We start from the raw sequence: 25,227 nt of genomic DNA, 5'->3' as shown, positions 1-25,227 counted from the left end.
AGTAGACGCCATTCACCTTTCTGTGTGCTTGAAGGGGGGGCACATGGGAAGGTTTGAGTTGGTAGCTTTGGTCTCCATGAAGAGTGAAGTATTGATGGGAGAAAAATGAGGGGAAGGATTGAAAGGCCTGTTTGTGCAGATGAGGACCAGGCATCAGTGTGTTTTCTTTGCTGTGGCTCGGCTACAGTTCAATGGCGGCTCTATCCACCAGCCTTCTCTGTTTCAACCCTCACGCTTTAATCAAGACACCGGAAGATGGATCCCAAAGAGGAACCATTGATGTGTTGTAGTACTTATCACCATGTACCAGGCATAAACTACATTTTCACTCAGTTACCCTTCAATTATCTACAGTTTGGACTGAAATACCAGCAAGTATAGTATCATGTGGTTTTTAACGTGTGAACCTGATTTGTAAACGAGCTGGGAGTTTGATGTATCCAGGGTTACAAAAAATTTTTTATGTGTGAAATTAGATTATTAGAATTCAATCGAGTCATTAAGTAGCAAAGATACCACAGCTACTGCAAACTGTACATGTTGCTACTGGATTCAAACAAGAAAGACCTCATGATCATTCTTTGTGGAAAGTTATTATATCGAGAACCCAAGATTCTTTTGTATCATTAAGCACTTTGTATTATTCTTGCTTTCACTTGGTACCATATTGGTTTATTTTCATTCATTGCTGAACTAAACTGTATCATTTTTATTTAAATAAGCAGAAAGTAAGGGTGTGGAGATGACGTTAAAGAGGCCTGTCATCACAGATCTGTTAGTAATAAAACATAGACTTTTATTACCCATATCTCATCTTTATGAAATGTTTTTATGCCTTATCACACCTGCATCCGTGCAATCCAGTCAATCAGCATTTGTCCTAACACTGACCTTGTCTATTTGATTATAAAATCAGTATTTCTGCTATCAGTTACTTTCCTTCCCTCACAACAAGCTGATGTAGTAACTGGGAAACGAGAGCGTCAGTATCAACAAATCTTTTGGGTCGAGGCGTTGTAGTTGGTATGAAATAGAAAAAGTTGAATTTGTCATCTGTAACCATCACCTTCTCATGTTTGTGTTGTGCAACCGTAACTGAAGCATCATTGACTGTATTTGGTCTGATGAGGTGCAGTGCTGCAGAAACATGGTGGTTTCTGCCAGTAAACCCTGCTAAATGTTACACATTGGACCTTTTTCAACATTGCATCTTCAAGTCCATGACACAAAAGCAGTTTTCCATTTTTTATTTTTATTTTTTTAAAACCAACCCACCCACACCCACCCCACCTCCTCACATCCCAAACCTCCAAGCCCTTCGCTCCCTGGGAACATCATCACTCCTAGTCCACATGGCAGAGCGAGTACACATCGCTGTGCTGCTAAGTCTACACTGACTGGGGTGCCTCGTGTTTGCCCTGGGGGAGAGCATGTGTTCATGGCCGCTGGGCCCTCTGGGTCAGAAATGGCACACCTGGGTGTGACGGGCTCTGCAAGTTGGTGGTCGTGGCCATCATAGGTGTGAAATTCCCAATACTGAGGCAGGCGACTCAACCCAGAAGCTCCAGAACCAGAAAGCCACACAGACAGACGGAGAGCTAATGGATGTGTTAGACCTTTTTGGTCAACCGCCATTACCTGTGTCTGAGTTAAATCCCAGTCTAGGTTTTCTTTCTTTTTCTCTCACTGCACAAACGCACAGTTCACTCATGGGACTGTTTCTTGTATTTGTAAAAGACTGTGTTTTTACTGCTATAAAGGTTTAACATAATTGTTTTTATTGGACATTTCAGGTGTTTAGGAGTCGCTGAGTCATGGAATAATGTCACCATATGTAGCCAGTGCCTACACTCGCTGCCCTTAATTGACAGTTACAGGAGAGTTGGTATTGGTGGTGATGGGAAGGTCTTTCATTGGGGCTCTGGGTGTGGCACCGACATAACCTGGTGTGACCCTGCTGCTGCTGCTGCTGCTGCTGCTGCTGCTGCTGCTGCTGCACATCCTCACAGCAATCATGGCAAAATCAGGCTGCAAATATCATTTTACAAGTCGGAAGAAAACAGGTTGCTCCTATTGTCCTCCGATACCACACTACGTATTACCGTGCATGTCAAGCCGAGTAAGTATTGTATGAATCACAGACCTGAGGCTCGATCTTTTCTGTATCAACTTTTGTCAAGTCTTGTTGAAGACAGTTTCAGTCCCAGTTACCACAGATTAATGACTGTGTGCTTCAGCATGCACTAGTTATTGTGGCACGTAGCCACAGTACGACATTTGACCCAAATGTCTTCCTGCCGTGGCTGCGCTGATTCATCCTTTTGACTTTGAAGTCAAAAATTGGTTTCTAAATATTGTCTCCCAGTAGAAAAGAAAGGCTACTGTGTAGCTTGTTCATGTTACCAAGCGACTATATTTAGCTTTAGGGAATTATATTTAGTGGCAACTGCACATTGGGTCAGTGAATGTTTTTTGAAACTTGCCTCCAAGAGGACACAGTTTAATGAGCTTTTTTGACCCAGGAGTTGCTTCCATGGGGGAGGTTAGAATACTCCAAGGACATTAAAACACTTTACAAGGTTAGTATTAGTGTTTTATATGACTCTATTTCTGCCAGGCAGAGAGAGGGAGTCCATTTTAAACACCTTACAGAGAATATGGTTTAGGGGTTAGTATACAGATGTGTTTTTAATGCCGTGTATGAAATATGTGTTTAGACTAGTATAATAGAGGCCATTGATGTTCTGATATGCATATGCCTCGGGGCTGGGTTTAAACATTCTCCATATTCATCCTGGAAATGTTGAGAGTCAAACCTCAGTTCCTTCACTTTGATACTTCTCACAAAGGTTTTCTGTATAAAGAACACAGAAAGTCCCCTTCTTTTTCCATCTGCCTCAACTCTGCTTTCAATTCAGGTCATTAAGAGTGAAATTTCAATTTCATAACAAACTATGGTCGAATCCTAAAATCTAATATGAACCCAGCTGCCATCCAAGGGCATGTTTGTCCCAAAGTCCTGCATAAATTTTACATCTTTATGTATTTTTTTTTTCTTAAGTTTAGTTGCTTTCATTATTGTGCTTCATGAGATCTTGGAGCAAACACATTTGTTGTTATTAAGATTTATTCTTGATTCTCTTTGGCTTTTTGAAGCCTGATGTCTTGCCAGATGTGTGTGATGTCTGACGTAACACCTTTTCCTGTGGCTTTTGAAAAACAGTTAAAATGACACCATGTCCTTTTCCTTTTTATTCTTTCATCTGAAGTTTCTGAGGCCATTAATGCAGCAGGTCTACTGCTGCTATGGATAACTCCCCATAAAACACTCACTGGCAATGCTCTTTATTAAGATCCTTTCACAAAAACAGAAATATAAATTGACCCTGTGCTCAACCCGGCTCCTCTGGCGCACAGATTTAGGCTTTGTATAGACTGCCAGAAAGAATCCAAGTTTTTGCGTGTCCAGATTTTATCCAGATTGTTTGGACAGCAAAAAAACACTTGAAATCTTTTTTTTTTTTTTTTCAAATTTGATTCAAACTTAATTTGGAGGTGGTTAGAAATGTTTTCCTTCAGATGTGTCTCAGCCTGAACACTCAAATGAACAAATTTGAATTTGTTTATTGTGTGACGTTAAACATGACGGACAATAACAACGTCAAAACCAATAACCGGAGTGCCACAGCTCTCACTGCTCAGTGCTCAGCACAGACTTTGCACTGTGACTCGACAGTACAAATGTTTGGCGAGAAAAAGGATGCATGTCCATTTGCTGTTGGAAATCTTTGCCACAAAGATGGGTTCACCTGTGTTGTTACCATTGCAACCCATGTCTGGATGCACACATCCGATTTACACACTTGCAATTAACAGTGCGGACAGTGATGTTGCATGGCCATCTTCCTGTCAGTGTCGGTGTCACATAGGTTGAGTGTATTATTTGATTTAAGGGAGAGGAAATCATTTATTATGATCACCTCTAACTCTGCAGCTGGATGCCACTACGCCCACCTTCACCACGTGTTTTTTTAACATCCCATTTTAATCATTAAATCACGGTCCCAGTGTTAAATTGAAATCATGGAGACATTTGACATGTTGCGATGTCTCATCTGTTGTTCGTGACGATCACATTCTTTTTTTCTTTTCTTTTTTTACACCAGGCAGCATGTGGCATCCACATTATGCAAACTGTTTTTGTTTGGACTGAATTCAGTTTGCAGTGACAGGATTCAGCTGTAATGATGAACATCTGTTACTTTAAATCTTCATAATGACCTGTTGTATAGTATGTGTGCTGCGCCGGATTAAATGACTGATTGGAATAAATGTGGAAGGAATTGTCCTTGAAAAAGAACCATGACCCTAAGAAAATAAGCCAAATCCAGCAGACACCTCAGTCATGCACTCAAGATGCACAAAGGTTTATCCTCCCCAAAAACAAAAACAGGGAGGAGGGGGAGAGTGGTGATGTGTGGAAGTGCTAGTGCCAAAATTGGCCTCATCCATGATTGTTAATGCACTGTATGTACAGCACAGCTCAACTCAGCCCCTAGTGGCTGGATACAATACTGTGTCCTTTCAGTATAAATTGTACCTCACTCCTAAATCCCAGTTTTTGATCCTGATGTACAATTATACCTTTAAGTGTGAGTGATAGACTGTCATTACTGTTTTAATTTTCCTCATTATATGGCCACTTTATGCTATTTTTATCTATTTACTATCGTTATGGTAATGGCCTTTCTTGATTACATAGTAGACAGTAAACAAACAATAGCTTTCAGATGTTGGATTAGTCTTTTCTGTCACTAAAGCCTCAGATTAGAGACATAAAGCACCACAGAGGGGCTGTTCATGTCTCTGGTTTTGAAGGATTAGTGTTTCTGAGCAATAAAAAGCACTCAAATGAATTTTGCTCCTTTCTCTGTCATGTCTCTAACAGCCCACCACAGCTGCCTTAAACTCCAAACCCCAGGTCTGGGCTTTCACAGCCCCACACTGAAGGCAGCCTATATAACCTTTAAGTGCTGTTTTGTGGACCTGTGTAAATTTGACACTATTATGCCACAGAGAGGGTCTGTGTAGGTGTTAATGCTAGTGTGAGTGATTGCCTGAGATCTGCATAATCCCTGCTGACCTCATCACGTACTGGCAATAAAAAAAAAAAAGATTCCCTATTTTTTTTTTTTTTTTTTTTCTTAAGAACATCATGAAGACTTTTTGGAACTTTTGTTCTTTTTTTCTCAGTAGAATTTTTCCTCCTGAATTCCTGTGATTTTTTGTGTTGTTTTGTAATATGATAGCTGTATTCCTCACAGCTGTTTCTTTACTCTTTTTTTTTTGTATTACCTCAGCTCTGAATTTTGTTTTTTATTTTATGGGAAACGCAGGATTGGCAGTCCGCTGTAGTGATGATGCCCTGTGACTGTGTTTTAATTTTCAGCAGGATGAAGGCTTAACTGTCATGCAATTAAATAGAGTTTGACTGACAGCATTAATCCATAACTTAGTTCACTGAGATTCATGTGAAATCACTGCCTTGGTATTTTTTTTCCTTCTTTTTTTTTGCAATTCGACCTTTAGTGAACTCATAGCTGCAATCTGCTGAAAATATCCCATATTGCATATCTTTTCTGAAGATCAATAAATGTGTTCTTAATTATAAGTTCATGTAAGACATTAAATAATTAGACTTTTCTTTGCACCCCTCTCCTTTTGTGCCACAACCTGCTTTAAACTCCCAGACTTGGTGTAGCTCGGTCTGTGTGTGGTGGCACTGGGGGCAGGGTGCAGAGCTTTGCCTGGGTTGAGTGTACCCAGCCCCACATAATTACAGACAGTAAACAGCCAGTGCTTTTAGGCCCATTTTCCCTGTCTGATGGGGAGAGAGTTCACTTTGGCATAAGACGAAAAGGCAGCGAGAATGAGAGGGAGGGGAAGAGACTCACTGGAGATGGACAGAAAGTGTCATCCTTATTCTGCGTGTTGATGATGGAAGCAGTTAGTGAAGAGTTGGTGAGACGCGCAGACAGGTTTATAGAAACACAAACATGCAGAGGCAGACACCGTCCCCACCCCCAAAAAAACCCAACACACACACACACACACAGAGACACAGACTCACTCGTGCTTCCTTTTAAATGACAGTCTTTTGATGTGAATTTCTTACATCAAGTCTTAATAACAACTTTGAACAACCCCTAGTTAAATGTGTCTCTTCTCTTTTGACTTTTCTCCCTAAACCTTTCACGTTGCTCACCCATCTCTCTCTCTCTCTCTCTCTCTCTCTCTCTCTCTCTCTCTCTCTCTCTCTCTCTCTCTGTCCGGGTGTCTGTGTTTTTCTTTCCATCTCTCAAGTGAATCCCTGTTGCCTCACACTCCTCACTTCTGTTTTCCTTCTTCATTTTATTCCTGACTAATTTTACTCCCACAACCACCCCCCATCTCTCTCACACACACACACACTTCATCCTCCGTAGTGCTTCACTGGTAAAAGTGTTATGCTCAAACAATTCTGTATATTTAACTCAACGATTCAAAACAAAATACCGGTTTGTGCATTCAAACCATATTCCATATGCCAGCTATCTGTCTCTCCATCTCTTCCCTCTTGTGTCACTCTGTCCCTCTCTCTTTCTCTCTCTCTCTCGCTCTTTCTGTGCACTGCACAGTGCTGGCAGGCAGCGAGATGGGAGGTTTTCTTTGGCAGTCTGCTCCCCCTCTCTTGGTCAGGACAGGCCCTGGAGCGTGCTACTGGCTGGGAGTGTGGAAGGGAAGCAGGGAGGTAGTGAAGGAAGGAGGGGAGGGAGGGAGGGAGAGTTTAGGAGGAGGGAGACTGGAGGGGTGGAGGCGTGGTCTTGCAGCTGGTAATGAAGTCTTCTCTTTTCATCCTCAGAAGGCAGAGTGTGAGTGGACGAGCCCAGGATCTGCGTGGCTCCACTGCTTTCTCTGCGTGTAAAGTGTGCCGAGCGCCGCTCCACTCTGCACTGCCTGTGTGTCTCAGTGCCCGCCTCCCCACAGCTGAGAGATACAAAGAAACCGAGACTCAGAGAGACCGATACCATCATGAGGCTTTCCCTTGTGTTGGCTGCACAGCATTACTCTTGAGGTAAGACTTCAGACTTCAGTCTCCTGCTGGTGTGCTGGTGTGCTGCCCGTGCCTGTCTCTCTCTCTCTCTCTCTCTCTCTCTCTCTCTCTTACTGTCTCTCTGTCTATCTTGGTTACTGTTGTGATGGTGGGCACTGGTGTGAAGGGGTTTGTCTGGTATGAGTCCCTCCCACTTTTAGTGTTTGTGTGCGTGTGCACGTGTGTATACAAGTGCATGAGTATACTCACTGATTCTCTTAAGGCTAGATTTCATGAATGTGATGTGTGTTGTCATCACGCCCTCATGTCCTCATGTCTTGGATCCTTTTAATAATGCAAAGGACTCTTTACTGAATTTACAAAGATACATGATGTGTATCCTCAGCACAGTGGAAGTTCCCACAATCCTTTGCGCACATGCTTTGCCAGACTTTTTAACTGTGGCGAGTGACAGCAGAGCTACCAGAGCAACAACTCGGTATCCATTTAAATATTAAAGGTCCAGCATGTAAGAATTTGTGACCCCTGCTGGTAAGACTCCCATAATACACTGGTTGCGGAACGGCTGCGCTGCGCACACGGCTCCACCGATGTACGCGTCCGCCCACTTCCACGCGGCTGGAAGACTTGGTTTTCTCGCTCGGAAATACACTGTATATGTCGTAAACACAACAAACGGACCGAAGAAATAGGAGCACGCTGGGCTTGCAAGGATTGCTATGATGTAGTTAAGTGAAATGTCAACACAGGATGTTTTTTTCTGGAAAGTAAACCGGATGTTTTATTTTCCTACTTCCTCTCCTGCTCATGCTGAGATCTGCTGAATTCGTGCAGCAACCACCAGAAATAGAGGTCCTGCGTATCCACGCCGACCTTCCTCAACTGAGCGGACCCGACACGCAGCCGCTACGCAGACGTTCGCAACCAGTGAACTTTGACGCGTTGACTAGAATGGATGCGTAGCAGCTCCGACGCCGGATTGGAGACGCAGTGCAACCTTTCCGCAACCAGTGTATTTTGGCTGTAACACACAGAGGATTCAACTGCTCACTCCTGCCTTTCCCATGCACATCTGGAAACTACGGGAGCCAGGAAGGATGTTATTCTTTTGTGTATAAAACAAGGCCTTTGCCTTACGTACATATAACAGTTATTCTACGGCGACAAAAAAATTACAATTTAAAGTGATAATGCACTTACACAGTCATACTTATTGGTAGTTAAACTTCTGCCAATAAACCCTCACTGGACCTTTTTGTATTTTTACTGGAAGTTTGTCATAACTGTAAATATACTACATCAATATAAAGCCCAAAACGTAAATGCAAGTATCACTTGACAATAATTCTCAGTTAGAAAATGCTAACATTAGCTGAAATGGCTACATTCGGCTAAACGCTGAGTAATATACGAGACATTGTATGTACTTAATATAATATATGAAATAAATATTTACAGTTTGCACAAAGCAAGGATTCAGTGTCTGCTTAGCTTTTCTACCCAGTTCATATTTCAAGAGCAGCTGGTCAATCACACACTTGCCAGCATGAGCCATGTATGCGTTCACTGAAGGATGGAGTGTTGCCCTGTTTAGGAAGGTTCCACTCCTTGGGAAGGATCCTTGACGACTACTGTATGAGTATGCACATTTACTTGAGTGTTTATGTATGAGTGCAGACTTGGTCAGCAGCCAGTGAAAGGTTTATGGTAAAAGTGATAAATGATTCCCAGTGGTCACTCAAGGAAGAGGGTCAGACTAGGCCTGATGACACACTTGTTATTGGATGGGAACTGGAATAAAATGTACCTGAAAGTGAGTATTAAGTGATAATTCAGTTATTGACAGTATTTTTTTTATCATTTAAATGTAAACTCTCTCTAATCTAAAAAGCCTTTGCTGACATTTATACTTGGTTCAGTGTAATATAGAGCCATACAGCATGTGTGAAGCTGTTTATTTTCCCTCTTGGCTGTTGAAGGTAGATTGATGCAACAGGTCAATGGGCCTGATCTCTGTGAGTTAAAAAAGACAGGAGACAGTCTGCAGTCATCTGCAGCCCAGTGACACTAGGCTTTGAAGTGATTTCATTGGATCTGTTCTCCTCCCTACTGGGCAATTCAGATCCGGACCACAACTCACTCACTTTCATCCACATTCCCTTGGAAATCCATCCATCTGTATACTCTCACTCACCTCCTTCCTGCTGCCTCTCACCCTATGAGTGCTTGCACCCCCATACTCCTGGCTGAGGCCTTCCTCTCCTATCATCACCTCCTCACTCTGTATTTGCATACTGTTCCTATGGTTTTACTCAACTTCCCCATTTGTATGACACGCTTTTTACGAACGGGTCTTTCCGATACCTCTCCTGGAAAAAAAAAAAGAACCTAAGCGACTTTCCATTAGTTTCTGCTGGGCCATGAGAATTATGGTTTCCCAAATGAATAGCGTACAGGAGCCTGACTTAATTGAAAAAACACAAGCATAGTTTGCCATGGAGGAGACAGTCCTTGTGTCACTGTTGAACTGTGTGAATGTACTTTCCAGAGCTGGCGAAGGGGAAAGAGGAAAATACAAAAAAAAAGCATGAGATAAGCAGAGGAAAATAAAGTTTTGAAACAAACATGTGGAAACTCACAAGGACTGATTGAAAACATTATTTTCAGAACGTGAATAAAGAGAAATCATCAGGAAAATGATATGAAACGCTTCTAAATAAACTACAAAAAGATGTGTGCTTCATATGCTCTGTCATTCAGGACAGTGTATGAAGGGGGAGTTTAGTTGGATATAATGGCAGACAGAGGCCACTCATTAGACAGTTTGCTCATCATTAAGCCGCAGCAGCATCTCTTCCATGATTTTCCCAGCAGGGAGTCGTCATACAACATTAAGCACTGTTGCTGTCATTTCTGAGAGCATTTGCATTGTAAACAGACCACCAGCAAGCCAACCAAAGTTTGTTCTATGTCGTGGAAATTCCCATGAGGGCAATGACTTTCATATACTATCAATATCTGCCTTGTTATCTTTTATTGTGTCTGCTGCCTCCCCTCGTCTGTCCCACTTCACCCCATGTCGTCTTTCACCCACCCCCCTTCCCCCCCTTCTGCTGTGTTTGTGTGTCATGTTTGTGTGGCAACTCCATATGGTGATGATTGAGACCCTGTCATTGGTTCAGATGGCACATTTGTCACACACATGTTTGCCAGCAGCTGCTGTTGCTAGGGCGTTTAGAGCTACAGAGGGAAGCATCTTTTGTTGACTTCCCTGCTGGATTGCTCATTTGTTTGTCAGGGCACCGTGACCTCTGAACCCTGCTACCACCTACTGCCTTTCCCATTGCCTGGTCGTGTAACTCTAGCCTTAAAGCCTCTACAGTATCCTCCCGTTTCCCCCACCACCTCACTTATGCATGATTACAGAAAGGGTGAAATATGAGAATAGGAACACTTGCAACAGTAGGTCTCAGTGAAACGTGTGCCTCAAAGCAAACATCCACATGGATACTGTGACGAAAAGTGCATGTAGGTGGGATAACCCCAATGAAACCTCACTGAATATGCAGCGGCTGATGTGTGAAAGGAAGTGCGATTGATGATTGATGCACATTTGCCATGTCTATCCTTCCCAAACACTTATATACACTCAGTCATCTCTGATAGTATTGCTTGACCGACCCATTTTCAGAGGACAGACACAGCATACGTCGTATCTGTTCAGGAAAGTTATGCAGAGTAGCTTTAATAATAATAATGATACATTTAATACATCTAAAAAGAGAAGACATCACTAAAAAGAGATTTAAACATAGAGAAACACAGAATATTCACAGCCAATAAAAAACATTTAAGGCATCACAAAGGCCTGTATAAACAGGTGAGTCTCAGGTTACTTTTAAAAAAAAACAGATAGAGCGGCTGCTCGTCATAAAACCAATGGACTTGTGTTTCATAATTACACTACTACAGAGGTTTTAGTCAATTTAAAGACTGTTATCCATGAGGCAAAAAAGAAAAAAGAATATTACCACACAACAACATCTGGAATCTTCTCCAGTGTGAAAGGGTACACAATCCCAGGTCACTGTGCAGCAGTCATGGGTGTTTATCAGTTTTGATCAGCAGTGAAGGAAACATGACACCGTGTGAACGTGTTTCTTTCACCCATTTTTTTTTTTTTTGCAGAATGCCTTGGCAGTGGTGAAGGAAGCAATTGCTTTTTTGCTCGTGGGTTGCAAAAACCTGCATATATGCACAGATTTTGGTGTAAGAACTGTATTAGTGGCAAACTAATGACTTTAAGGTTGGTTCAATTTCAGCTCAGCAGGTACTGGCAGACTCTGCACTCTCTTCCTCCAACTTTTACTGACGACACCCATAATCCTTTGCAAATTGACATCACTCAATACTTCCCATGAGAAACACACATGTGATGTGGCTTGTGGGAACCACATGAGTCCGAAGCCTCTGCAGGCTCAGTGTGTGCAGGAAAAGGCAGCAAAAATTAAAGCACAGAAATAATTCATTAACTTTCTCAAACCTTTAGTATAAAAGCATTGAATGCATAGCAGATCAAATATTTCCCATGGACTAGTGACTGCGGTAATATTCATTCAGAGCTTCAATTATATGATATCCACTATCAGAGTTTGCAGACGTCTTCTTACAGTTTTAATATTCATGTTGTTCTTTACAGGCAGATGACATGTTTTCATTATTAGGAGGGCTGATATATTGATAGTGTGGCTCAGTGTATGAGCATCAGCTGCAATACCTCAATATTTTACTGTCAGCCCTTGTTTTCTTCATTTTCTGCAACACACCCCTCTTTGTTTTATTTCCATCTAGAGCAGATAATCATTTGTTTGTTGTGTAACACCCGGAAGCTCTCAGAATCGAACTGCTTGACCCAACTGTGTCGTCATCTCTTCCTCGGCTCAGCTTTACTCAATACATTTACATGATGTTAGAAAAAAAAAAATGTTGCTAGAACTGGACTTTTAAAATACATGTCAAAAATGTTAGTCCAGTCCAGTTTCTCAAAGTTGGACTCACTTACCCAGATAATGTGATGGCGGTCAAATAACTAGAAATAAAAGAAGAAGCCAAACACATAACACACTCCAGATTTGACTGACAGCTTAAACGAAATTATAATTTTAAGTTAATGGATGGTGGACAAGACAAAGAATGTTGCTCGTCAGATAAAGTTGTTTTGGTCTGTGTTGTAATCGGTCACCAGGCTGAAAGACGGCCTATCGCTACCTAGCTTAGCGGAGGCAGACACCCTTCTTTAAATAAATGGTCACCCTGCAAGTGCTTGTATCGTGGGACAAGGACAAGTCACTTAATTCGAAAGTGACTTATAGGAATATTGTTTACTAATATAGGATACCGATTTGCATTTAGCTTTGTATTACTAGAATCTAGAATTTTTAGACCCACTCGTTGGGGGTGGATGCGAGACCTCATTCCCAGAATGTAAACAGTGTCCGCCATCTTTGCTAACAGTTACGCTAACAGGACCCAGGTTGGAGCCAGGTGAACTGTGAGATGTGCAGTGCAACCATATGTTTACTTAAAAATGTTCTCATCTGTCATAACTTTGAGGGCCTTTAAAACGTGATGATGTATCACTGTTATCAGTGACCTGCCTATCTGGTGCCATCTCCAGTCAGTAGTCCTCCCACTGACCACCTACATGTGTTGGCCCACACCTACAGTCAGGCCTGTAAGTGGGGTTTCGATGGCTGAGTGCAGTGCAGATGTAAAACACATGACCCGTGGGAGAAGAGAGTCCCTCTGGTTCTATCTTTCCTTTCCACCTCCTCCATCCTCGTAATCCTCACTATCTGTGCTCTCATCTTTAAACAGGACCCATTCAGCACATATAGTGTGTCTGTGTGTGTCAGGTCCCACATTCAGTGTGAAAGCCCACCGAGCTTCACACACATCTATTCACAGGCTAACAGACTGATGTAAATGTGCAAGTGCATGTGTGTAATGTTACTCCATTCCTGAATAGCAGTGTCTCTGTCAGATTGTTAGTGACATAGTGCATGTGCACTGCATATGGTAAACTGTTGGATCAGGTGTTATTTACTAGACACTGTATGCAGCATGTAGAAAACTGGCCTGAATATTTGCCTTGCTCCTCTGTTCCTTGGAGCCACTCTGATTGTTTCTGACAGCGACAACAAGAACAGGCTGCCTATGAAGGCTTTCTGAAAACCCCCCTCCTGTATCTGCAGAGGAGTGAGCCAAACCAAATGAGAAATTGCATTTCTCTCTGATTTTCTTTTGAAAATTTGGAAGAAGTCTGCTGACGACTGTGAGAACATTCGCAAGTTCAAGATTATACCGAATTGAAGAGAAATACTTCGGTCTGTAATGAGCAAAGGCCTTTTATAAATAGTGGACATAGTCTAACAACAAAATAACAATTTATTTCAAAAAGAACAAAATAATTTTCTATTGGAAAATAAGTCCACTTCTCACTTTATTTATCATGTCAGTCAACAGTTTCCTGAGGAGGTAATGATCTCATTTGCTAGTTTCATGCCTACAATAGCACATGATGGTGATTTTGTAAATGACGTTAATATTTGGAGGAAAATAGACATTAAAGCATGACACAGTGGACACCTGTGTGACAGCTTGTACTGGTCTGAAGGTGCCTGCAAGTGATGTTTGGGAACTTTCACTTTCCAAAACTGACAAATCACAAATCAAAAGCCTTCAAAATGGCGTCTACGTCCACTTTTTATACATAGGGTTTGGTACTGAGTTGACTGAGGATGTTGAGCCTACAATACACAAGAACAGACATGCATTGCATTCCCACTTACTTCACTGTGCCTGACACTTTGCTCCACAGTGGTGATCTCAGGACTTTTGGGGGAGGAAAAAAAGGGGGAATCACCAGTCAGCCTAGGCACATCCCCAGACGCCTTGGCCGGGTTCCGAGAGATAAACACTTTTAGAACTGCTTTCCCTTTGTTCAACCCCTTTTCTGCTTAATTCCAGCTCCTCCCCTCTCCCCTCGCTTGTGCGTATTGCTCCAGATGTGGCATTGTTTAGACACATTTGTTTTGGGCTTGCTCCGATAGACCTGTGCAGGGTCTGATGTCATGCTCTATTTAAAGGGAAAGCCATGAGAACTGGGTGGAAAGAAGTGTGCTGCGGTTGCACTTCAAAGCCTCTGCCGAGGACTACTGATGACTGTCATCCATGGCACAGCAATCTGTGTCATGGACAGATGACCACATTCATTTCAAGTGTTGACAGACATGTCCTTTTTCAGGTTCAGGGAGGAGGCACACATTTTTACAAAGCCAGAAATTGTTTGTCTTTTTTATTATTTTATCACCACTTTGCCTACTAGGTTTCATTATGTAAGTCAAATGAAGCTTGCTCTATGGGCGTTTATGATATATTTGAGTAAAACTTGATAACAACTTGACAAGTCGGGTGAAATTAAAAGAGGTTGCCAACAAATAGCAACAGGCTTTTAAAGGATTAGATGAGTCCCATGCTGCCTAAAAGTTCCTGCCTCCCTAATTAGCACGTTCAGTCAGTGAACCTGGCATCTCATGCCATCGAGGAATGGGATAATGAATTTCTTTCTGCCTCTCAGTGTGTGGGGTATGTGCGTATAGGGTATTCCCCATAACTGTAACTACAAAAGCATCTATTGTTTCTCACTTTTAGGGGACGCAGGGATGGCACCTTTTTCTTCTTCTTTGAAGAAATGACTGTCCTTATTGTGTCTTCCTATTGGAAACCTCCAGGCCATCGGCGAGTCGGCAGAAGCTGACTATGAGGCTCTACTGTCAGATTCCCCATGAGGGCTCTGCCCTGAACACTGTTTGACTTTGAAACACACATGTATTTGCCAGCTCCTCTCTAGTGTTCCTGGTTCAAACAGCTATTACTTATAATCCCGCTGAATATTTCCGGTTCAAATGGGCATGTTTGCCAGATCTTCATCCCTCACCATTCCCTCTCATTACTTCTACTGCAGTGTTTGCTCAGGGAGTTCACAGTGGCTTCTTGACCCTTCAGGAGTTGAAAGCTGGAATGGCGCGTTTTGCAAGCAGACAATTGATGTATTTCCATTCAGTCTCGCACACAAACTCACAGAGGCACAGTGAAATGGAAAGTAGCATTTGGATTATGTAGTCATCAGACAGTTGCTGTGTCTATATGACCTCCCATTGACCTAAACAGTCCACATGCAGTCATTAGCATCTCCAGCACTTTGTTTAAAAAGCAGTGTTGCTTTCAAATACTCGATGATGGGGAAACTGTCATCTTATGAAAACAGGGTCCTGGCAGTATTTAAAAGCAGTGCATGTCTCACCTGTGTGGTATGAGGGCCTTGACAGTCCATGTGATCCGTTCATTTGTTCTCTCAGGTGTTGGGGGCTATATTCTGAGGATTTTCACACAGCGCCTTTCCTAAGCTGAGAAAAAAAAGTAGAATGAGTTTTCCCACTTTTACAGCACACATATAATTCTCTTTGTGTATTTTTAGAGCAGATATATATAACTGCAGATGTTTTTGACACAAAAATGTAGGTCTTTGTGGGACTCTCTCTCACTCTCCCTGTGTATCAAGTTCACTGCAGTGCAATGTGTGGTCAGCATCAAAGACTTGGACGCAGACGTTGCATGCACAGACACACAAACATACATTTAGATCATTTATATTTACTTCCACGCGAGAACATAAACAATAAGGATGGAATCAGGAATAGCCGCTAGCACGTGTGTCCGTTCTCACACACACATTCACAAACACACACAAACAGTTTTCCTGGCTGAGGTCCAGTGCAGCACCCAGCCTTTCCACAAGTGTTTGAGCCATATGGGCTCAGAGCATTACACGCTGTCTAAGCATAACAGTTCAGCCCCGGGTTCATAAGGCCAAGCACATCTAGGTGATCAGTGCTTCCGCTCCAGATTCTGTTTATGACTTGTGTATACACACCATGCAGTCTATCAGACAATTGTATACACCCCACACCCAGCGTCAAGCTCACACAGCTGGCACAGCCAAACATTGACAGTATGTTTGGGGAGGGGGGAGAGAGAGAGAGAGTGTGTGTGTGTGTGTGTGTGTGTGTGTGTGTGTGTACTTTGTTACATCTTCAGGACCTTTTCTGGCATAAACACTGACTTGTCAGGACTAGTAGTCCTCATGCTTTGTCCAAATGAGGCAGAACCTAATTGTTGAAGCCCAGGTTAAGTTTCCTGTTAATTGTGATTAGGTTAAATTTAGGGTTAGGTGTGAACTGGTTTTGTTTTTTGGATTGGGATTAGGTTTGCGTTAGGCCTGTTTTAAGAAAAGCTGCGTAAACCTCTTTCTCTTTGCCTGTGTGTGTGCAGCAGGCTCCATTTTGAGGCTTAATACTCGCTTTCAGAGTTCAGGTTACAACCAGATTTAGGTTAGGCCTAGGGCAAAGGTTAAGGTTACGTATTTAGTTGTGGTGATTAAGGTTGGAGTTATGGAATTGTCAAAAGGGATCAACACAGGGATAGTGGAAAATACATAAGTGTGTGCGTGTGTGTGTGTGTTTTAACTCACTTAACGAAACACACATTCACAGATTCTGGGAATAAAGCAAGACAGACTATATGAGATGTGTTAAAAGTTGGCCAGATAAAGTGATTGCTCAGTAAGTGATTGTGTTTGCTGCCAGAGGCAGAGTTCACAGCTCACTGTGTTTCATATACATTGAGGAAAATGTGTGGTTTGTTCACACGAAGGCTTCAAGTGCTTAACTTTTACTTTTTAAGGATAATGGAGTCACATTTTATAGAGTTGAAACAGGTGTTTGGGGCTGTGAAAGTAGGAGGTGGAGATGGTTGGAGTGATGAGGTGGAGTAATAACAAACTTCAGTGTAAATTAAAGTTAAACATTGCCATTTAAGGGGAGTGTCAGCCAGGTTGAAATGTACCTTTAATTTGCTTGCTTCTGGAAATCTAAAGGGACCAGAGACTGACTCTGGTTATTTCTGCAAACGCGCCATGCTTCAGAGGACTATTTCATTGCCAAGCCCAAAACAAATCCGGGTTACTGATCACAGAGAATCTGTGCACACAGTCTTATTTTGTCTTGTTTCTTGTAGCATCTTTCCTCTGCCTTACCCTGAATTTTTGACTACTCACAAAGAGGTCATCTGCTTTGTTACGACCAGCTGAGAGTGTACACGTGTGTTTCTGTGTGTGAGAGGTCACGGTCACAAACCTACATATGCTTCTGTTTAACTGGTTCCTTGTGGCTATCTGTTGGTTATATCTCTGCTGTGGAAGGTCAGTGCTCACCCTCTAGACTTAACCTCAGCACAGTTGTGTATATCTCATTTCTGGGTTTGCATTAAGCTTGAAACTGCCTATGAGGAGAAAGATTTGTTATGTGAACCATGTGTGACCGTGGAAGCAGACGTGAGAGGTCAGAGCAGTGGGGATCTCATTGAGCGCGGCTTCATCTGTCTGTCTTTTCACGCTCCATCTCCTGTTAGACTTGAGATTGACAGTTTGGTGTAATGCTATCAGCACCTAGACAGCTACTGAGGCTGAAAATGAATGCTGATACTAGAGATTAGTGTGTTTTTAATCTTTATTAGCCCTGTAGGATCTCCTTGAGGCCACAGTATCAAATGAAGTTTTTGATAACATATAAAAGCAAAATTTGATACAGCATTGCGTACTGCATTGTCCACTTCTGCTCTGTAGGTTGTGGGAAATCTGCCTTTTTTAATCTTTCTCTTTAGGTAGATCTAGCGAGTGGGCTTGTGCAGCTGGACTAAGCTAACACAGCTTCTCCCTGTGAGACGCAGTGGTATGACATGTAAATACAAAACATAGTATAATGTGTTCACAGATTAGAGGATTGATATCCACTCACTGGGCTAACAATGGTCTCGCCAGTTTGAGGTGTAGTGCTGCTTTGCACCTTTGTGGTGTTTATGTATCCATGGGAACTCCGTCTGGCTACTTGTTAGCACAGTATTAAATAATCTCGTGCAAAAAGTATTATCATAAGGATGTTGACTCTGGAAAAGTGCATGTGACTCTGGATCTTGTATTGTAGTTGTGTAGCCACATAAATCTGGATGTGTTCACAGTCGCCTTCATTTTAGGTTTAAAATACACAGGAACCCTGCAACGTAACGTTGTCCTACCATGATGCTCAAAATACACACATTTGTGGTTAATTTATGTTAAAGTCTGAGAAAAGAAGAACTATCAGCCAGAAAAGCAGTGGATATAGTTTCATCATTGCACATTTTGAAAAGGAGAATACAATTAAAGTTTTTTGTGTAAGCCATTGTGCAGAGCAACCAGGCCCACTGAGGAATTATGTCTACTTATTATTCCCACCGAGCCTGGGCTAAATGAGAATGCTTTCTGCAGGAGGCACAGCTCCAGGTATGCTAACAACTTAAGTGCTGTGCAGCACTGAAGCAGAAACACTTTTCCTGCCACAGTTCTGAAAAAGCAACCTTGGGATTTCAGATTTGGTCTAACAATAGAAAACCTAATAGGCAGATCATCCCCTCAACCACAAATGCCTCTTTCTCTCAGCTAGTTTTTATTTGAGAAGCTGAAACACATCTAAGGAGCTTAGTTGTATTGAGGACACAGGCAGACACTGGGGAGAAGGAGATATAAGGAATCTCATAGACAGCAGAGAACATTGATGTTATCACTCTTTGATTCTTATTCGGAATTCTCCTCCACTCTGCCTCTCTTGTATCCAGGCGTCTCCATCTGCTACTGAAAGCAGTCAGATTTCAACTTGGTATGGCTCTGGGAGACATTAGACTGCCTCTGTGGTCCAGACACCTCCTTCAAGTAGAGTGACAGACTCAGAGGAGAGCAGCAAGGGGGAAAGAGGGTGGGCAGACCAGAGGAATGACTATCAGGTTTCCCTCCAGCAAAGGCTGGGACTGAGCCAGAGTTACCATAGGGCTCTTCACATTCCCAGAGGCATTCAAGTGCATCCTGCTCATGAAATCATGTGCTGGACCTCAGCTATTCTGTTTCATGAAAGAAATTCATAATTCTTGCTGACATTTTGTTTTCCAGTGATTTTCGTTGTGAGTAAGAAACAGTGGGGGCGTCAGTGTGTTGTGGTGTCACAGTTGTATTCATCTGTTTGTGTTGGAGAGCATGCTCTCCTGAGGTGCACCATGTGTTTTACATGTAAGAATATATAGATTTCTTTTTTCTTTCTTTTTTTTTAAAGTGTGATCGACAATTAGCCCTAATGAGTTCCCTTTTTAACTGCAGTTCTCAAAGCATCAATAAAATGTACTTAAGAAGAAGAAGAAGTGGTGATGTGGTTTGATTTGTTGTAACTAAGCAGAGCACTTTGTTGTGATTAGACTTCATTTTCTCCCTTGGTTTGTCTTTATCGCTTTCCCTCTTTATTTTTGACTCTTAACTATTTTACAATACTTTGCTCCTTCCCTTTGCTCTTTGTTCTGGCTCCATTGCAAGGGAATTAATAAAAACCTGTGGGCAAAGAGACTTTGATCAAACGCACAAGGGCCTGTAGCCAAAGTGAAACACAGCTGTCAATCAGAAGCTTTACATTTCAGCATGCGATCTACGATTCTGATCTACGATTCATCTCGACTGCTTGTTTCAGCTGAGTTCCCATGTTTCAAGCTGGGGCCCAATGGTCATACTGTGATGAAGGACATTATAAACACTTGAGCAGAACTTCTGTCTATCATTTGATATTTACCACAGAGCTTAGAACCCTAAGTGAATTTTAATGGAAGATTTCCTGCTTAGTCTCTGCCAGGCCAAAAACTATTCGGTATCACCCACTCCTGTACAGGTCATTTCCTCAAGTTCAGGGTGAAGAAACAACTACGATGCAAAAAACACATTCAAGAAAAGAAACAGGAGCTTTATCCGACTTTAAACCCAGTCACGGGTCAGTGACAGTAGTACTAGTAAAAACTAGAGGGCCATGTCGCCTCCACTCACTTCCCTGGTGCAGGCCAGAGATGAGGTGATCCACATGGTGGGGAAAGTGTGTGTATGAGTTTGTAGAAACAGAAGTTTTAAGTCAGATTTTGGTTTCGGTTCAAACAGGAAAAGGCTGAAGGTAGCTCACCCATCACCTCTCAGATCCTGGATAAACCTCTGACCTAATTATAACTAACGTACTTGTGTGCTTTAGTCTTTCAGCCCCATTTACAGAGCTTTCAGAATCCATAGCTGCATTTCCACAGTGCAGTGCAGTGTACAGTGCAGCTCAGCTCAGCGTGATTTGGTTGAACATGGTGAATGCTTTAGTTTACTCGGCTTCCACAGCGGGAAGTTTAGGCTGAAGTGCGATAGCTGGGACAACGTCGTAAATACTATGGCATCTTACCAGCACAACACAGTGTAGCACGTCAATAGATTCAAGAGGGAGAACTGGAACACGTGGGTCACTGTTGTGCACTGACATTATTTGTTAAAAAGAAACACAAATTGCCTTGAATCCTCCCTTGGTACATTTAAAAATAGCATATTTTGTGTTTCTTCTCATTCCGTTCCATTGTTGCCTAGAAGTGACAATTGCCTGTTGAACAGTCAAAAGACTGCAGGGTTTAGATGTCGGACCACTGTTCCTCATCAGAAGGGAACCTTCTGTCATTGAGAAGGTCCTGATCGGTTACATTGGTAGCTTTCATGCAAATAAATGTGAAACGTAATAAAGTGGACCAAAATGTCGTAGTAATGCTGCAGAGGAATAGGTCATTTGAGGATAACTGCACTGGATGAAATGATCGGGCTTTTTTTTTTTTCTGTAGCAGATGTGTGTTCTCTGACAGCTTGTTTTTTTCTCACGTTCCTTGATTTGTGTCAAGAGTTGAGACTCTCCCATTTCATGCTGTTGAGACAGGACGAAACGGCCCCCACAGGCAGAGGAAGGAGTTTGGTCAGTCGGATGATGTCAGTGTTTGGAGAGGAGGACTGTGTTGGTTCTGGGGAGTGAGACGAGTCTGTGAGGGGGCAAGAGAAGAGTACGTGTGGGGGAGGTAACACAAGATCCCCCACAGAGATGCTAAACTCTTTTACAGAGTAAAATAGAGAAAAAAAAACACTCTTTAACAAGGATGAAGGAAAACGTTCCACTTTTAATCTATGTGCAATCTAAAAATAACCTCCCCTCACTGTGCACGGCCCACTGGGGCAGGCTTGTTAAAGCGTCTGTCTCCAAAGAGACAGTCAAAGTGCTGGTGAGGACCAAAGAAAAAAGGAGGAAGAAAAGAGACAAGAAAACAGGGAGGGATTGTGATGGAAAATGGAGCCTGAGTAGGAGGATGAGTGGCAAAGAAGGACTAGTACTGGGAAAGATGTGGGACCGTTTAATCACTGAGAGAGTGAGAAAGAGTTCATGAAGTTTTAGAGACTGCTGAGTGGATCAGACTTGTATGATGCCTGCAGGTTTCTCTCACTAAGCTAGTCAACCAGCCAGACTCAAATCAATGCCATTACACACCTATTTGGCCCTGAGGCTTTTGTGAGTCTTGGTGCGGCAATAAAAGCAGCTAATGCTTGGAAAATATGAAATAACAGATGAGATTTAACAAGGCCTGGTGGCATTGCCCTTCTCTGTGAGGTTCACCACACAAGCAATGAATCACACACTCCACAGAGTCACCAATTCTTCAAATGCTTCCCTGCTCTCCAGTCTGAGCGTCTGACTCACAGTTTGCTACTGTACCGTCTGATGTGTCATCGTCGTCTCTGTTACTGTTGCGTTTTTCTTTTCCCTCCGTCTTCCAGGAAAATGAATGGAACGGGACAGTGTTGGTTTGTTTTGGGTAGTGACTGGGATTTGGTGAGTTGCTCCAAAGACTTGTGAGAGTCATTTAACAAAGAGGGGAACAGTTTCTAAAAATACTTGACACTGTCTCCGGGACGTTCAGATCCTCCCTCGGAAACTAAAACAATCTTTGGCCTTAGTCACTAACATCCATCTGCCTGAGGGTATATGAGACTCCTCGAGACTGCCCACACCCACAGCTTTGTCTTGCTGAGGAAGAAGTCTGGCACAGATTCTGCCAGGTGGATTCACCATGCTCATCACATGGCGCAGTACAGACAGTATAAATCAACAACCTCCCTCTGACCCGCAGTACAGTCTACTCTCAGCTGCTGTGATGTCAACATTGCAGGTTATAACCGGGGCTTTTCAGGACAATTTCTTCATCCTTACCGCAGCCTCACTTCTCTTCCTTTTTATAAACTCTTTATACGCTGCGATTGCCAACAATTACATATTTGGATATTACATGTTCCAATATTCACTGAGGCGACCTAAAGAGCAGAACACAATCACATAACACGACGGCATGACAGACAAACAACATATGGACTCCTAAAAGTTCAGAGTAAGCTCATAAATATAACCTACTGAAGTCACAGGCCTTATCAAGGGGAGCATTTTTACTACTGTGATGTCATGTTCCCACTCAAAGCAGGGACTCTTTCCCCTTATTATGTTTTCCCTTTTTTAACATAGATGGAACTTGTGGAATCAGCTTGTCGTTCGTGGCGAAACAACATCACTGACCTGGTTTCCATTGAAATGTATTGCAGATTTTCAAAAAACTGGTAAAAGAAAATGAGCATTTTTGCGTGTTCCCATCCTATAGTAGTATATAAGCCTGGGTCACCATAAAAGAAGGTTAAGGTCTTTCTGCATTCACGGCTTCACAGAGGTGCACGACGGTCCGCTTGAAGTAAATTGTGTCATCTATCCATTTGCACAGCACTAAACACACCAAGCCAGAAGACTACGTCCATATTTGATATTTTTTTATATGCAGTTAACGGTTCTGTGTTTCAGCTTGCTCTCAAAGTTATATGAGGACATCCACCTCACATACGTGCACACAGATGTATAACTCAAAGGATACAGGGACATAAAAATGGAGGAGAACTCCTGGCGTGACATCAGCACTGCTGGAATGGAATGTCAGATTGAGTACACATGTGTGTAACGCTGGACGGATGGACCTTCAGTTTCAGTGTGACCGGAACTGTGGGCATGTGCGTGCATAAGGAAATGAGAATGGAAATTATGACACAGCAAGAAAGGGCAGCACTTCTTGCTGCGTAAATAAAGAGCGCCAGTAGCTGTTGATACATGACGGCATTTTGCTGCTGCTTCCAACTACAATTGTCGTAATATTTGCTTGTTGCACTAAGTTGAGGAATGTTGTGGTTTCCTCATCAGTCCAAACATTCCTCCTCTCATCTGCACTTTCTTACATTTCCCAGTGCAGTGAAATGCAGAAGCTCATGTGCCATTTCTTAAACTATGTCCTTCATTTCTCAGCTGAATGTGTTTCCATTGCACTTATTCACATTTACGTTGTATCGATGCGCCATTCTTCATCATATGAAATTCATTTCCTTTCCTTTTCTTTCTTTCTAAAATGGGCATAAAGCAGGCTGATGGAAACCCACCTGCAACTGAGGCCCTTACCAAGCAAACACCATTAATCCTCATTGAAGCTAAGTGCATGAGGGCCTTTGATTTGCGACTAAGTCGTTATAATTACACACTCAAACGTTCTCTGTCTTCTCTCATTGCTGGTTTATAGGAATGGTGATTGGCCGGCTTTGCCATAGAAAGAAAGGTATTCCAATGTTAGATAAGAGAATGTCCCTGATAAATGTTCTATTTATATGTCTTCACTTCAAAACAGCAAAGCAGATTTTGCTTTTCACTCTCTGAGGTTGATCTGCGATGCTTTTAACATGTTGAAGTCCTCTTAAGAGTTTATGAGCCAGTAATTCATTTTAATTGTCCTCTGCTCCTCTACATGCTTGGTATGCAAGGTGGATAAAGCATGCAGAGTCTACTCTCTTTTGGAAAAAAAAAAAACACCCATTAGATTATCGTTTGTTATTCTTTTCTTGGAACCGTTGCACATACTTACTCCTCCGCATACTTTTCAGTGCATGAACTCTTAGTGCAAGTGTCTTTTTTTGTGAAAACAATAATTCTGATGTCATTCTTGGTCTTTAGATTTATATTGTATCACACAAGGAACGTGTTATGACAACCTTTCATTCATGTTACAGTGATGTCGAGCTGATCCAGCGGACATTTAAAATGCATCAGGCAGGGTGCTCTGTCCTCCAGTGAGTAGAAACAGAGAAGGTTCAAAAGTCAACTAATCACATTTTGCATGAGCACAGCTTCTGTTTATTTAGCATTTCTGCAGGTTCAAATATTTTTACATATTTCCTAAATGGTGGCTACTATTTTCAACTGAATCTTTTAACTGAGATCAGGGTGTTTTTTAGTGACCAATGGTCCCTGAAGACCCACTAGCCTCAGATTAATGGCTTTCTTGTTGCCCCAGAGATTCAAGCTGTGCCAACACAAATGGCTGGCCACGCGGTGTTGGCATGACAAATTAAACTAGGGCAAAAGCGCAAAAGGCCGACCACAGCCCAGACAAGTAGTTTTTTTCTATTGCAGCTGCATAAAAACAGCCTTAGAACCTCAATGCTGACCCGAGGGGTCAAAGGTACAGGGTTACAGACCCCAGTGAGTCCCTCTGTTGCGGCCTTTAAATGGACTATGACAGGGTTTCCGATCCCAACATTCATCAGCTGCTCATGGGTGCAGCACCAGCATTTTTGGTGCATTTACAGAGTTTGACACACAAATTACAGTCTTCTATCTTTACCTCGGCTTGTGCAAATGGAAATCATCTGACTGTTGTGCAGAGTTATGAAGGCAAAGAAAGCTGGCACACTCCACTGTAGAACTCACTAAAGAAATACCTTTCTGTTATTCACTGAAAGTTTTTAATTTGCAATTTGTAATGAAAAGCACAAGCAGCAGTTCTCAATTCTAAACACGAACGAAGTGTGTCTGACATCCTGATTTATCCTTATGTCTAATTTCAGAAACTATTATGGCATCTTAGTCCTTGGTGACTCATATATTGTATCCTGTCTCAGATGCTGGTCATTGTCAGCACAATATCTGAATGTTTTTAATGCTTTCCAAGTGTTAGTACGTGACAGTTTTTTTTTTTTGGTTTTATGTTGTGTGGTTAAAAGTCAATTGGCTAAAGTAAAGAAGAAA

The 25,227-nt window shown here is 42.3% G+C and overlaps 1 protein-coding gene across 3 annotated transcripts in view; it reads left to right on the top strand.

The window, feature by feature from the left end:
- The window catches only part of LOC131469607 (uncharacterized), a 218,414-nt gene that overhangs the window by 165,130 nt on the left and 28,057 nt on the right, over nt 1-25,227 (top strand). For all 3 annotated transcript variants that reach the window (XM_058644753.1, XM_058644755.1, XM_058644754.1), the window contains one exon: nt 6,902-7,114. The gene's annotated coding sequence lies outside the window, so the exon portion shown is untranslated. The remainder of the gene's footprint in view (nt 1-6,901; nt 7,115-25,227) is intronic.

This window comes from Solea solea, chromosome 12 (genome assembly GCF_958295425.1).
Source record: "Solea solea chromosome 12, fSolSol10.1, whole genome shotgun sequence".
Lineage (NCBI taxonomy): Eukaryota > Metazoa > Chordata > Actinopteri > Pleuronectiformes > Soleidae > Solea > Solea solea.
This window is presented reverse-complemented; position numbering and strand designations above follow the sequence as displayed.